This window comes from Camelus bactrianus, chromosome 33 (assembly GCF_048773025.1).
Source record: "Camelus bactrianus isolate YW-2024 breed Bactrian camel chromosome 33, ASM4877302v1, whole genome shotgun sequence".
Classification (NCBI taxonomy): domain Eukaryota; kingdom Metazoa; phylum Chordata; class Mammalia; order Artiodactyla; family Camelidae; genus Camelus; species Camelus bactrianus.
In genome coordinates this window covers 10,221,890-10,234,306 of record NC_133571.1, presented here as the reverse complement: position 1 = coordinate 10,234,306, position 12,417 = coordinate 10,221,890, and the positions used below count along the sequence as shown (strand labels likewise).

The 12,417-nt window shown below is 45.9% G+C and overlaps 1 pseudogene; it reads right to left on the bottom strand.

The window, feature by feature from the left end:
- Positions 1–3,947: 3,947 nt before the first annotated feature.
- Positions 3,948–5,762, bottom strand: LOC105067872 (ragulator complex protein LAMTOR1 pseudogene; annotated as a pseudogene).
- Positions 5,763–12,417: the final 6,655 nt, after the last annotated feature.

The following is a 12,417-nucleotide window of genomic DNA, read 5'->3' as shown; positions in this document are numbered from 1 at the left end:
GAATAATCAGTTGATGTGTGTGTTCTGGTTAGTTGAAGCCCAGAAAGTCAAGGCAGAAGATGACTTCTTTGATTAATACTTGCCATCTTATCCCCCTGTGGAGACCTGGTTAGTGATGTTTACACCTGGGTCTCTCCTCCAGGTACAAAGTTATGCCCTTCTTCTCCTCTGTAGGGCAGAGAGTGACATTTCAAAGGAAGAAGATGAGAGGTTATTTCTTTTAGCCCCAAAAGCCTTGGGTCACTATGACCCCAAGATCTTCTCCATTGAGGAAGTGAAAGCTTTTCCTCTCTCTCTTCCTCTCATTCCCCCTAGCATATTGCAAATGGTGTTGGGACCTAATGTTGTCAACTCAAATAGCAAATCTGAGTTGTTATTAGTGCAAAGATGCCCTGAGGGGGCAGGCTGTGTGGATGAAATCTGCAATGGATGTACGGGGAAGTGTGTTTATAATTATAATGGGATTTAATGTACACTGGGACCAGATGACGGCAGCCGTTTAAAAAAGAGAGGCTTAATAAGAGAGGAGAGAGGTCCCTTAATGACAGGCAGCAGGGCTCAGGTTATTAGGACGAGGCACAGTGTTTCACGGGGTGTCACAAACCACGTGCCCGGTTTTATGGGGTTCCTGACAAAGCTTTGGGGTAAGACATAGCAACCTTGGCTGTCCGTTCTTGGGCATAATGTTTTAATGCTGTCTCTCACAGGGGCACCTGCTCTTCAGAGAAAGGCGTTTTTTTCCTCCCGTTCAGATACACATCCGGCCCCAGGCCAACACTGAGTAGTTTGGGTGTTCTCTTGAAATCTGATTTGTTCTGAGAAAGACGGCCTTAATTTCAAAACTGAAATTTTGTAACTGTCGAGGGGTGCATATCGTGTGCATGAAACAAAACGGCGTGACTGATGGGAGTCCCACAGTGAATTCCCCGGGTGCCTCGCTGAGAATTAACCCCCAAGTCCTCATCAGAAATAGGGTTTGGTGGTTTTTTGTTTTTTGTTTTTTTCATTTAACACTTTGGTGTTTCAGGTAAGCCAGGAAGAGAGGAAGTATGTAACATTTTCTTACCCTGCTTAACTTTTTAAATAGCTAACTGTTTAACTTTTGAGGTGGTTTAACAGGTTTGAATCCACTGCCGCTGTTTTATAAAAGGAGAGCTGCTGTCATGCACACAACCTGGAAGGGCGTGCGGAGAATGTGCCACACTCCGGAAGTGTCACCTAAAGCACCATGGTCCAGAAATACAACTCACATCCACGTTGCGTTATTCTATATATTTCTCTTCAGATGTGAGAGGAGTGTATGAAAGCTAGTGTGTTCATCTAATAAAGGCTTCATCCATGGTTACTGTGTTGTGTGTTCCCAAAGCCTGTGACTAGTCTCAGAGTCCTTGCAGTGGAATGTTTCCCTTATCCTGACAAGGAGGAGAGGGCAGGGATAAAATAAGTGAAAACCCGACTTCCAGTCACGTGCTCTGGGAAGCAGTATTTCTGGAGAAGGTACTCTTCAAACAGAAGTGGTATGTCGGGGGCACACAAGCCCCAAGATGAAATGATTTTACTCAGTGACAGGTAATTTCAAGCAATTACGTTTAAATTATTACAGCAAAACAAACGCTGGGGTCCTGTGGAGTGAAATTCAAAATGTGCATGAATTTTTAAGATAAAATGAGTGACTGCCTTGGAGTTATCCCTTGAGAAAAGCTTACTGTCTTTTTCCCATTAGGGCTGAGTGGGTGGAAGACTGGGGGATGCTCTGCGGGTGATGGCTGTTGTGGGCTTTGAGCCAGACTCTTGGACTCAGCCTCCCTTGCCAGGGCAGGTTTGTTTGTCTCTTGGGGAAGGCATTGTTGGATCTTTGATGGAATCCTCTCCACCCCGCCCTCCAATCAGAATTAATTTCTCCCTCCTCCATAAGTCCGTTAGCACTGTTTAAACATTTACCAGCATTGACCACCATCTGCCTTGTATCTGACTGAGTTATGTGCATTCTGACCACCCCCTCCATTGTGAGTTTCTGGAAGGCTTGGTCTCAGTCTTGTTCAACTTAGCGTCCCCACTTCCAACCCTCAGAGCCAACACACTGTCAAAGGAGGAGGTCTCAATAAATGTCCATGAATGAGCTAATTGCATGCATGAATGAATGAATCAGTGGACATAGTCAGCAAATGTTTTAGGAATTTGGGAGAGGAGGGACCATCCTGCATCCTAACATTTAGAGCAGAATTCTTTGTACCTATGGGGTTTTTACCAGCCTTTGAAAAATCGAAGGGATATTGATAAGGGTGTGGGATAGCTGTTGAATTTAATTGCATACAGCTCCTTAAGAATATAATGGGGTTCTATTTCAGTTTATTTCTCCCTCAGGGGCTAGAACCAAGCTTTTCTCCATATCCTAGGAGCATTAATAAATATTTATTAAATTGTATTGAACTGAAATGAATTGATATGAATTCACAGCACTCATTACTCCCATAATGGCTTTGGACTCCCAATCCCAAATGGCCATTAGTTAACCAGTCCAGAGCTGAGAGGAGGAATCTGATCCCCTGCTAGAGACATCAGTGGGTGTAGGATTCCGACAGAATCCAGAAGTAGCGTATGACACATACGTTAGGCACCAGTACTGACATATTAGCTCTGCTGTTACCACGTGTGGGAGAGACTGGCTAGCTGTTCTCAACATGCCTTCCTGAGCACATCCTGAGGACTGGATTACATTTTCCAGTTTACCTGGCTGCTCCGTACAGGCCGTGTGATTGAGTTCTGGCCAATGGTTGGATTGTGAGCAGAAGTCCATTGTGCCACTGCTGGGTCCAACCCATGAACACTCCCACCTGGAATTCTCCACACCCTTTCCCTTTCTGTGGCTTGACCTCATGAGTTTATAGACACCTTGAGAGCTGAGAGATGAAGATGGAAGCAGCCTGGATCCCTGAATCACAACTCGGAGAGCAGCTACCTGTCTACTGGGAACTCCCACTGTGGACTTTATAGAGACAGGAAACAGACCTTTGATGTCTTGAGTAGGCTTGCAAGTAAAATGCAGGTCATCCAGTTAAATCTGAACTTCAGATAAATCATGAATATGTTTTAGTATAAATATGTCCCAAATGTTACACAGAACATAGTTATACTAAAATTATTTGAAATTCAAATTTAAATTGATGTCTTTGTTTTTACTAAATCTGGCCACCCTAGTCTTTAGCTCTTTTATATTCTAGAGTTTGTTTTTTATGGTAGCTAGCATGACCTTAGCTAATATACCTAGTTTCATTTGTCAGAAGCAACAGGACCATGCACATGAGCTGGAACTCCAGCCTGGGTCAAGGGGCTAACCCCAGGTCCTCTTGACAATTAGGTGACACGTAGGGTGGGTGCATTGAGGATGGAGCATCCTAAGTGGGCAGGGCCAAGGGGAAAACCAGGAAAGTTCTCGACCGCTTTTTTTTTTTTGGATACACTTCCTTTATTGAGCATAACAAACCAAAGCAAAACCAAAAAACCCCCCAAAAATATAAAAATCCAGGGTGCCAGAAGTACAAATTCAATTCATTCAAATTCAAGCTGGTCCAGACCCTGTCACAAGCCCTCATGAAGTGCACGTGAGCACCAACATGGGGAGGGGGGACAGGAGTGAGGCCCCCCACAAGCCCCCGAGTGATCACCCTGATGCAGGAACCTCCACCTTCTCAGTGACGATGAAGACCTGCCAGGCCCTGTCCCTTTCACCCACACCCCACCTGCGGCCAGGGCATCAAAGGCCAGTCCCAAATGGTTCTACCCTCCCTTGCTCCGTCCTCACTTGCTCAGGCTTCTAGCCTCAGTCTTCTCCTCCTCCTCCACGTTCTTCAGTTATTAGCAGCAGGTTAGGGTACTGAATAAGCCACAGTGAGGGGGCCAGGGTGGGCAGGGTGGAGACGGGGTGAAGAGGGGAGGAGAAGAGCTGTTCAGGCACCCCCTCTCTTCACGGAACCCCAAACCACAACCAGCTCCTCTTCGGTGTTCACACGGATCCAAAAAAGTGCACTGTAGGCGTAAGCAGCTCTCCTGGAGGCCTGCTGCAAGTCAGAGAAGGGGACGGGCTCGCTGGCCGGCACCTGGTGGCAGCTTCCTGCAGGGGGTCCGGCTGCTGCTCAGCACAACCAGGTGGCGGTTGTACTGCCTCGTCTGGCCCATGTACTCAGGCTGCTCCACGCCCTGGGTGTCTGCAGCAGACATGTCGATGATGCTGCGGGCTGTCTGGGTGAGGATGGAGGAGAGCAGCGCCTGCTCATCTGCGCGAGCAGAAGGCAGGCCGTGGTGGCTGGGCTCGGCTCCATTGAAGGCTTTGCTGGGGGCGCCACTGGGTTCCAGCTGCGGCTTCCGCTCCTCTTGGTCCTGGTCTGAGTCTGCGTTCTCGCTGCTGGAGCAGCACCCCCTCGACAGCTTCTTGTTCACCCTTCTTCCTGAGTCCACTTTTCTTTAGCTCCCTCTTCCACTGGACTGTCAGCTCCTTGGTGACAAAGATGATGGTGGGGTTTACTTTTGTATGTGCAGTACTTGGCATGTGGTAAAGTTGAGATCTTGTTTGTGGTGGGAAAGCAGCATGCCTGCTGGGGGAGGCAGATGGGAGGGCATCGTAATGTGGACCTCTCCAAGCTTTTGAGGAATAAAAAAAGGACTGGTTGAGAACACTGTTAAGCCACTGATCATGTCGTCCTCCACTTTCTCCTTTGTCCCATAAATCCCCAGGGTAACAAAAAAGCTGAGAACTTGGGCTCTGATTTACTCACACAAGTCTGTGTTCAAAGGCCACCTCCCATTTCCTAGATCCTGGGTGATTTTTGGTCCACTACTTAAACTCTCCGAGCTGCACTGTCCTCACCTGTAAACTGGGGACAATTATGGTGTCCACCTCACTAGAGCTGCTAGGAGGATGCCCAAGGGGTACCTGGCCACAATAAAAGATCCGAAAATGTTAGCTATTATTAGCAATGATGTCTGGTTCTCTCTCCCTCCTGCCCTTGACAAAATGCCTTATTATAAATATTTGGGGTAAGGTGTTGTGAGAAAAAACGTTAAATCTCTTTAAAAGAATGAAGTGGGGGGGAAGGGGGGAGGGTATATAGCTCAGTGTACAGTGTGTACTTAACATGCACAAGGTCCTGGGTTCAATCCCCAGGTCCTCCATTAAAATAAATAAGTATGCAAATAAACCTAATCACTCCCCCTTCCCTAAAATGTAACAACAAAAAAGTAATAAAAAAATTTTTTTTAAAGAATGAAGGGGATATGTGCAAGCACATTTGACGGGTCCTTTATGATTGGATTACCACATTCTGTTGATTCCTACTTTGTGGTTGGCTTTATTCCTTTGATAACCATGTAAGTATAAAAAGCTAAAGCTCTAATCTGTTCTTAGAAACAATGATCATATTTTTTGTAAAGTATGTAATTATATAAAAAATAAAAAATATTTATATATGTCAACTAAAAATATGTGCAGGATACTGTACACATGTATTTACGTGCAATATGATGTATATGTGCAGTCAAACTGTAATAATTCCACCTAATTAAACTGGAAAATGAATTTTAAAAACTAAAAAAAAAGAATGAAGGGGGACCTGTGATTATTGACATAATGGTAGCTGCGTGCATCTGTGTGTAGCCCTGTTCTCCGAGTCTTGTTTCATTTATTCAGCAGAGATGGGGGCAAGCAGGGGAAGGCAGAGCGAGGCAGGGAGCGCAAGGGGGTGGTGTTCATTCTCACCTCGGAGCATGACGTGTTTATCAGCGTGTAGGTCCGCTAAGCGCAGCAGCCTGGTTTCTTTGAGTTAAATAGCGGTCATGCCCAACTGGCTCTCCATGTACCATTACTCCAAGTGATTGAGCCAATTTCTCCCTCTGCCATGAGCTTAAGTTGTAAACCTCTCAGCCAGATAGGGAGGCAGTGATGGGCTGCCTGCTGTGATTATTATTAACCTTTAGGATGGCGCTCACGAGCCCAGGGGGTCTGCGAGAAACCCAGGGTGGGGCAGGTGCAGACTGTAGACTCCCACCCACCCACTTCCACCCGGTCTGCGTGTGTTGCTCACTTTGGCCTTGGAAAGAGGCTCCAGTCCACCAGCCTGGGGTGAGTCATCGCTTGTGCCGGGGTTGGGGGGAACAGTGGTGAAGTGGTTGGATGTCTTCTGTTGCATTTGGCTGGGGATAGGAAGGGGCATTGTGGGAAAGCTGCGGAAGTCTTGTTCTAGGGGTGCCCTGATATTCACAACTTTTTTTAACAGTCAGAGGCTAAGTTACCCAGCTGTAACCTGCAGAGGCAGTTGCTAGCTAGCTCACCCGGACCATTTCTGTTTAGCATAATTATACTGGAGACCAAGAGTCACAGAGGGCAGCAGGGCTGGAAGACAGTGATAAGCAAGCTGTCTCTCTTCCAGTCCATATTTCTTTCCTTTTCCTTAAAGGGACCTTCTTCCTTGTTAATGAATCATGAATGGGCAGGGATGACAGACCTCTGAATGCCGGCAGCTTGTTTTGCTTTTCTGAACAATTCAGTCTCTGCAGAATCTCTAAGAAGAGAGGAGGCCACACCCGGAGCCTTGGGGTGTTTGCCTGGCTTCTTTGTTACAAATCCAAATGTACCTGTGATCCCTTAAGGGGTGAAATATGTAGTCAAAGAAAATCTAATTCTGCCCTCAGAAGGTTATACTCCAATAACCAAGGCTGGAATCAGAAGGGGCAGGTGGGGGCGGGGGTTGTATAATTGCTTCATTTTTTTTTCCCCAAAATAAAAGGGGGTAGGGAAGGGAGGGGGCATCTAAGTAGACAGGCACCACCCTGAATTTGCTTGTGAGCAAAGATAACAGAGTAACCAAAGAAACCCGAATCTGACCTCTCCATTTCCTCTGATTTTGTTAAGCCCCTTCCCACAGTCTCTTGGAGAGAGGGCCCTGCCAACAGGGTGATAAACTGTAGTTCATGTGGAATGAATGTGATTTAATAGGTTTAAACAGATTAAGTCATGCCTTCGATTTATTTTTGCCATGGCATGGATCGAATACTGCTTGCAGAGTAATCACTAGTAACCCAGGGTGCTGGCCTGCCACACACGTCTTCTCCTTTACTCCCCCAGATAATCCCATGAGGTGGGTACTGTTATTATTCCCATTGTACAGCTAAGGAAACTAAGAGAGAAAAAAAAAAAGCAGCCTTCTTTTGGCCACACAGTTAACAAGAGGCGACCAGCTCCCAAACTCCAGGGGCCACACTTGGACCCACTGCCGTGAATTCCACTGCTTTGGATTAATTTCCATTCCTGGTGGCAGAGTTATGTCTTCATCGACAGAAGGGAAGGAGGCAGACTGAAGCAGATTTGTAAACCACTGAGATTTTCTCATCTAACCACCAGGCCATTAGAAGTTGGTGGAGCGAGGGGGCTCCGGGACCCTCACCCACTTGCTGCGGACCAAGAGTGCAGGTCTGCTAGCAGCTGTCCCCACGGCCAGAGTTTCTTCACAATTCCCTACAAACACCAAGGAAAAAGCAGTTTTCCAGGATAACCCACTGGGGAAGCAGAAGAGGAAAAGTTGGAGAGGATCTTTACCAAGGAACTTCCTCCGTAGTGACAGAAGTTAGGAAAAGACCTCCATGCAGGAATCAAGAGAAGGGAGCCCAGTCCCAGAAGGAAGTGATTAAAGGATTCTGAACACGCTGGTTGTAAAGAGATGGTACGTACTGATCTTCTTCTTCCACATCCTGCCTCTTCTAGGTTGAAGGGAGGAAATGAAGAAGTGAGCTAATACAAAATATAGGTAGAGCTGTTACATTTATTTTAAATGAGGACCCACCAGGTCCTTCTTCCCATTCATATGCATTAGGCATGACTAGAAGGCAAGACAGTTCACTTTTATAAGAGTACTTTTTTGGTTTCAACTGAGGTATAGTCAGTTTACAATGTTGTGTCAATTTCTGGTGTACAGCATAAGTTTCAGGCATACCTATATGTACATATATTCCTTTTCATATTCTTTTTCATTATAGTTACTACAAGATATTGAATACTGCACTATACAGTAGAAAATTCTTGTTTATCTATTTTATATATAGTAATTAGTATCTGCAAATCTCGATCTCCCAGTTTATCGCTTCCCACCCCTTTCCACCCAGATAACCATAAATTTGTTTTCTATGTCTGTGAGTCTCTTTCTGTTTTGTAAAGAAGTTTATTTGTGTCTTTTTTTAAGGTTCCACATATGAGTGATAGCATATGGTATTTTTCTTTCTCTCTCTGGCTTACTTCACTTAAAATGATGATCTGCAGGTCCATCCATATTGCTGAAAATGAGATTATTTTATTCTTTTTTATGGCTGAGTAGTATTCCATTGTATAAATATACCACAACTTATTTATCCAGTCCTCTGTCAGTGGACATTTAGGTTGCTTCCATGTCTTGGTTATTGTAAATTGTGATGCTATGAACATTGGGGTGCAGGTGTCTTTTTGAATTACAGTTTCCTCCAGATATATGCCCAGGAGTGGGATTGCTGGATCATGGGGCAAGTCTATTTTTAGTTTTTTAACACATCTCCATACCAATTTCCTTAATGGCTGCACCAAAAGATAGTTAGCTTCTTGATGATCAAAGTAGAGTTTAGACCATCAAATAATGGTTGCCCTCTTCAAAATGCCTGATAGAGTCAATACTGAAACATCATCTAGTTCAGTCTCACCATTTTACAGGAGAAGAAGCAGAGTGGAGGGGCAGAACCGTGTTCCCAAAGCCATACATTCAGTTGGAGCCAGGACTTGAGACCAGAGCCCTTTCATTGAAGAATGAAATTGAAGTCACTGAATGGCACTGAAGCCATTCAGTCATTCTTGGAAATCTTGTGAAATTCCCTTGAAAATCTCTCTGTTTCAGCTTCTTCAGCTGTCAAATGGGCATGACAACAGCACCCACCTCTTGGGGATTCAGAGCAGCGATCTTGTCGAAGTCTTCGGTTATGGCATATCTTACTCATAGAGGGAAGGCTCGATTTTCAAAACAAGCTCAACAAGGTGGTGAAGGTAGAGAAGAAAATTTGAGGTCAGAACTGGTGGGAGTGGTGAGCAGTGAGGCTGAGATTCCCCTGTGGCTCAGGAGCCAGCAATAATAGTCATATAGTTGTAAGAAGTGTGTCATCTTTCCCAATGTGCCCAGTTAGAAGCATGTAACATACATCTGAAGATACATTCTCTGTATCTACGTGTGTGTTTGCATATTTATACACACACATATATATCCATTCTGACATAGTTTGAAATTGATCCTGTTGTTGAGAGTCATGATTCCTGTATGCACAATCCATGAACGTGTTCCTTTGGGGATTCGTAATGGTGACAGTCCTATGGAGAAGCAGTGCGTGCCATGCCATCTGGGGTTTGGAATCAGACTAGGTGGGTCTCAAACCCAGATCTGTCTTTTAGTAAGGATGCAAAATTTGCCAGATTGCTTGACTCAAATCTCGGTTTCCTCCTCTGTATAATGAAGTCGCCTGAGGTCCCTGTGACCTCAAATACGTTAAGGAGCTTGGCCAAGAGCTCACAGTTCATAAGGGACAGAACTGGGAGGTAAACCTAGGTATACTGGCTTCCCCGGACTGTCTCTTTCCTGGACACCCCTCTGCCTGCACCCAAAGCTTAGGGAAGCTGAGGGCAATTCCCTATGGTCAGGAAGATAAGAGAGGAGGTCTGTACCCTGCCCAGTCTTTTCTTTTCAAAGCCATCTTTTATACCCTGTGTGAAAGAAGCAAATAGGTTAAGACTGTTTATGATTCTAGTGATATATATGTTAGACTTCAGCTGAAAAAAAAAACCCTCTCCCATTTCCTCACTTATGTCTAAAATTAAAATGCCAAAAATGTTACCAGGAAGAGAAATTTGGTGAAAAGCAGGAAAGACTATAAATCGACTGTAGAGTCTACTGCAAATTATGGGTTTCTCTGGTTTCTGAAATAAAGTCCCATTCCATAGGAGCTCCAGCCATCAGAGGCGAATTTCTCTCCAGAGAAAGCATTCAAATAAACTGCACCAATATTTGACTGTGTGGAAGCTCTTTTCAAAGACTTAATATTTTGTCTTTCTAGAAAGAGAATGTTCTATGTTCTGAGTTTCCTGCCTGTTGAGTGCCTTCAGTAACAAAGAAAAAAAGTAGCCGTGAAGAATGGTAACTTTTTTCCTCCCTCAGTATCTCTTTGGAACATTGTGGAATGTTGTTGATTTTCTGTTAGGCAAGATTGGAGAGAGCATGGTGAAATCAGAAGAACTCTGTTTTCCAGTCAGAAGACCTGGATTCGAGGCCAGCTTTGCCAGACACTTCCTGTGTAACCCTACGCAAGCCACTTAACCTCTCTGTGCTTCACTGGTCTCCTCTGTAAGAATGGAGATATTGTATGGAAAAGATCTCTGGCCATTTAAAAATGTTTGCTCTCTGAGAAGAACCCTAACACCTGTCCCTAACCGACTGCCTGACTTTGAGCAGGTTACTTCCCCCTCCTCGGGGCCTCAGTTCCCCTGTGGAGAACATGAAAATACTGGACTTTTATTGCCAAGCCACCTCTAGCTACGAGATCTCTCATACTCCGTGAACTCTATCAGCTACACTGAAATTAGGTGCCAGCACCTTCTGACCGGGAGAAGGGATGATGTGGGTGCATTTAGGGGAGAGGTCTGTCTGGATTGTTCCCTCCCATCAAGAGGGAACCCAGATGTTGGGGAACCTGCTGCCTCCTCATGGGAGCAGGCAAAATGGAGAACAAACCAGGCTTTGGTTTGGGCAGGAAATAGTAAGGTGCCTCTGTCAGTAATGGCTGTCTGTGGGTTCTAGAAAGGAAAGGAAACATCAGTGGTGAAGCTGTAGCCAGGTCAGAGAGGAAGGAGTGGGGGAGGGAGGCAGGTAGCTATGGGAGTATTTGGCTGACCCAAATAAGGCATCCTTGGTACAGAGAGGCAGATGGAGAGTTAGATACAGATACAGATACCCATATAGATATGCTGCTTTGAATCAGGCCTAGGAACACATTTGTTCCTCTCTTGTTCAGAAAATCCTGCCCCAAACCCTGTACAGTTGACCCAAAGCAGATGACATAATGAAAGGTTGCTAGTTCCCACCCCAGGGCCTTTGCACTTGATGTCTCCCCTCCATCCCCTCCCACCCACTTGCAAGCCTTCCTCCCATCACGCAATGCACTTGTTTCCACTTTAAGAACTCGAACAGCACTTCCGGCAGAGAAATCCTCCCTGCCACTGCCTTATCTGGAGCTGCCTCCTGCCCCCTGGGTCCTTTGCCCTGTTTTATTGTTTTCATGGCACTTGTTACTGCCAGAAATTGTTTCCTTTGTTTATCTGACCTGCCTGTTTGTTTCCTGGCTCCCCTCCCCGGAGCCCCCTTCTACATAGCGTAAGCTTCACGAGGGCAGAGGGCTGGACTCTTTCTTTCAGGTTGTTGTATCCAAAGCACCAGGAGGATGCTGGTTCAAAGTAGGCTTCCAATAAATATTTGTTCAAAGAGTGAAAGAACGAAACAAGAAATGTGCTTCTGCTTTTGTTGTTGTTGTTGTTCTCCCCAGAAAGACTTTTAAAACAAACAGATAGCTCGTTTCTGAGAATGAGAGGTTCACGCCTAAGTAATTAACAGCCAGGCAGAGACGAGGCGTCTGTCCTTCCGCAGGCTCTGAGGTCGCGGGACCGACGGCACGGCAGTTATGCTTACTGACACCACTTCCGGAAGAAACCTTCTCATGCATCGTGGTGCCCCCGCTCTCTAAGGCTGTGCCCACCAAGGAGAAGGCAGGATGCGTGACAGTGCCTGGAATGTGTACAGCTCTTTCGCCTCATTTTACCGTTTCTTCAGTGAGGGTAACCGAACTCCTGAGGCTCAACGGCTTGACTGAGATCAACCAGTCAGGGTGACCTTGGATCCAGTTCACCCTGCAGCAGATGCTCTTGCCTCTGCCTTTAACCGTCTACAAACGAACACAGGTTTGCCAGCTCCCCGCACCCCCCCCCCCCCAGTGGAGAGGTCACCAGCGCCCACCTACAGATGGGGCCGGGAATAATAGGTTTCTTAGCGGAGCCAGGACCAGAGGGAGGCGGGGGAGGCACAGAAAACAGGTACAGAGTTTAAGGAGGCATCACTCTCCTGGCTTCTGCAGGATTCTAAGAGATGCCTCGTTAAATTTTGTACCTCGGGCAGCACGCTTGCCCCTTCTAGTCCTGGCCCTGCTCATTGGAACTTCCTGTGAGTTTTATGTCCCTTTCTCTCTCTGTCATATAATCCTTCTTTGTCTAGAAATATCATCAGAATAATGAGAAGGCTGATTGCTCTTGGGAAGGATTTGGCTCTCTTTGCCAGCGAGCTTCTAGCCACCTCTTGGCAACCTCCCCTCCAAATG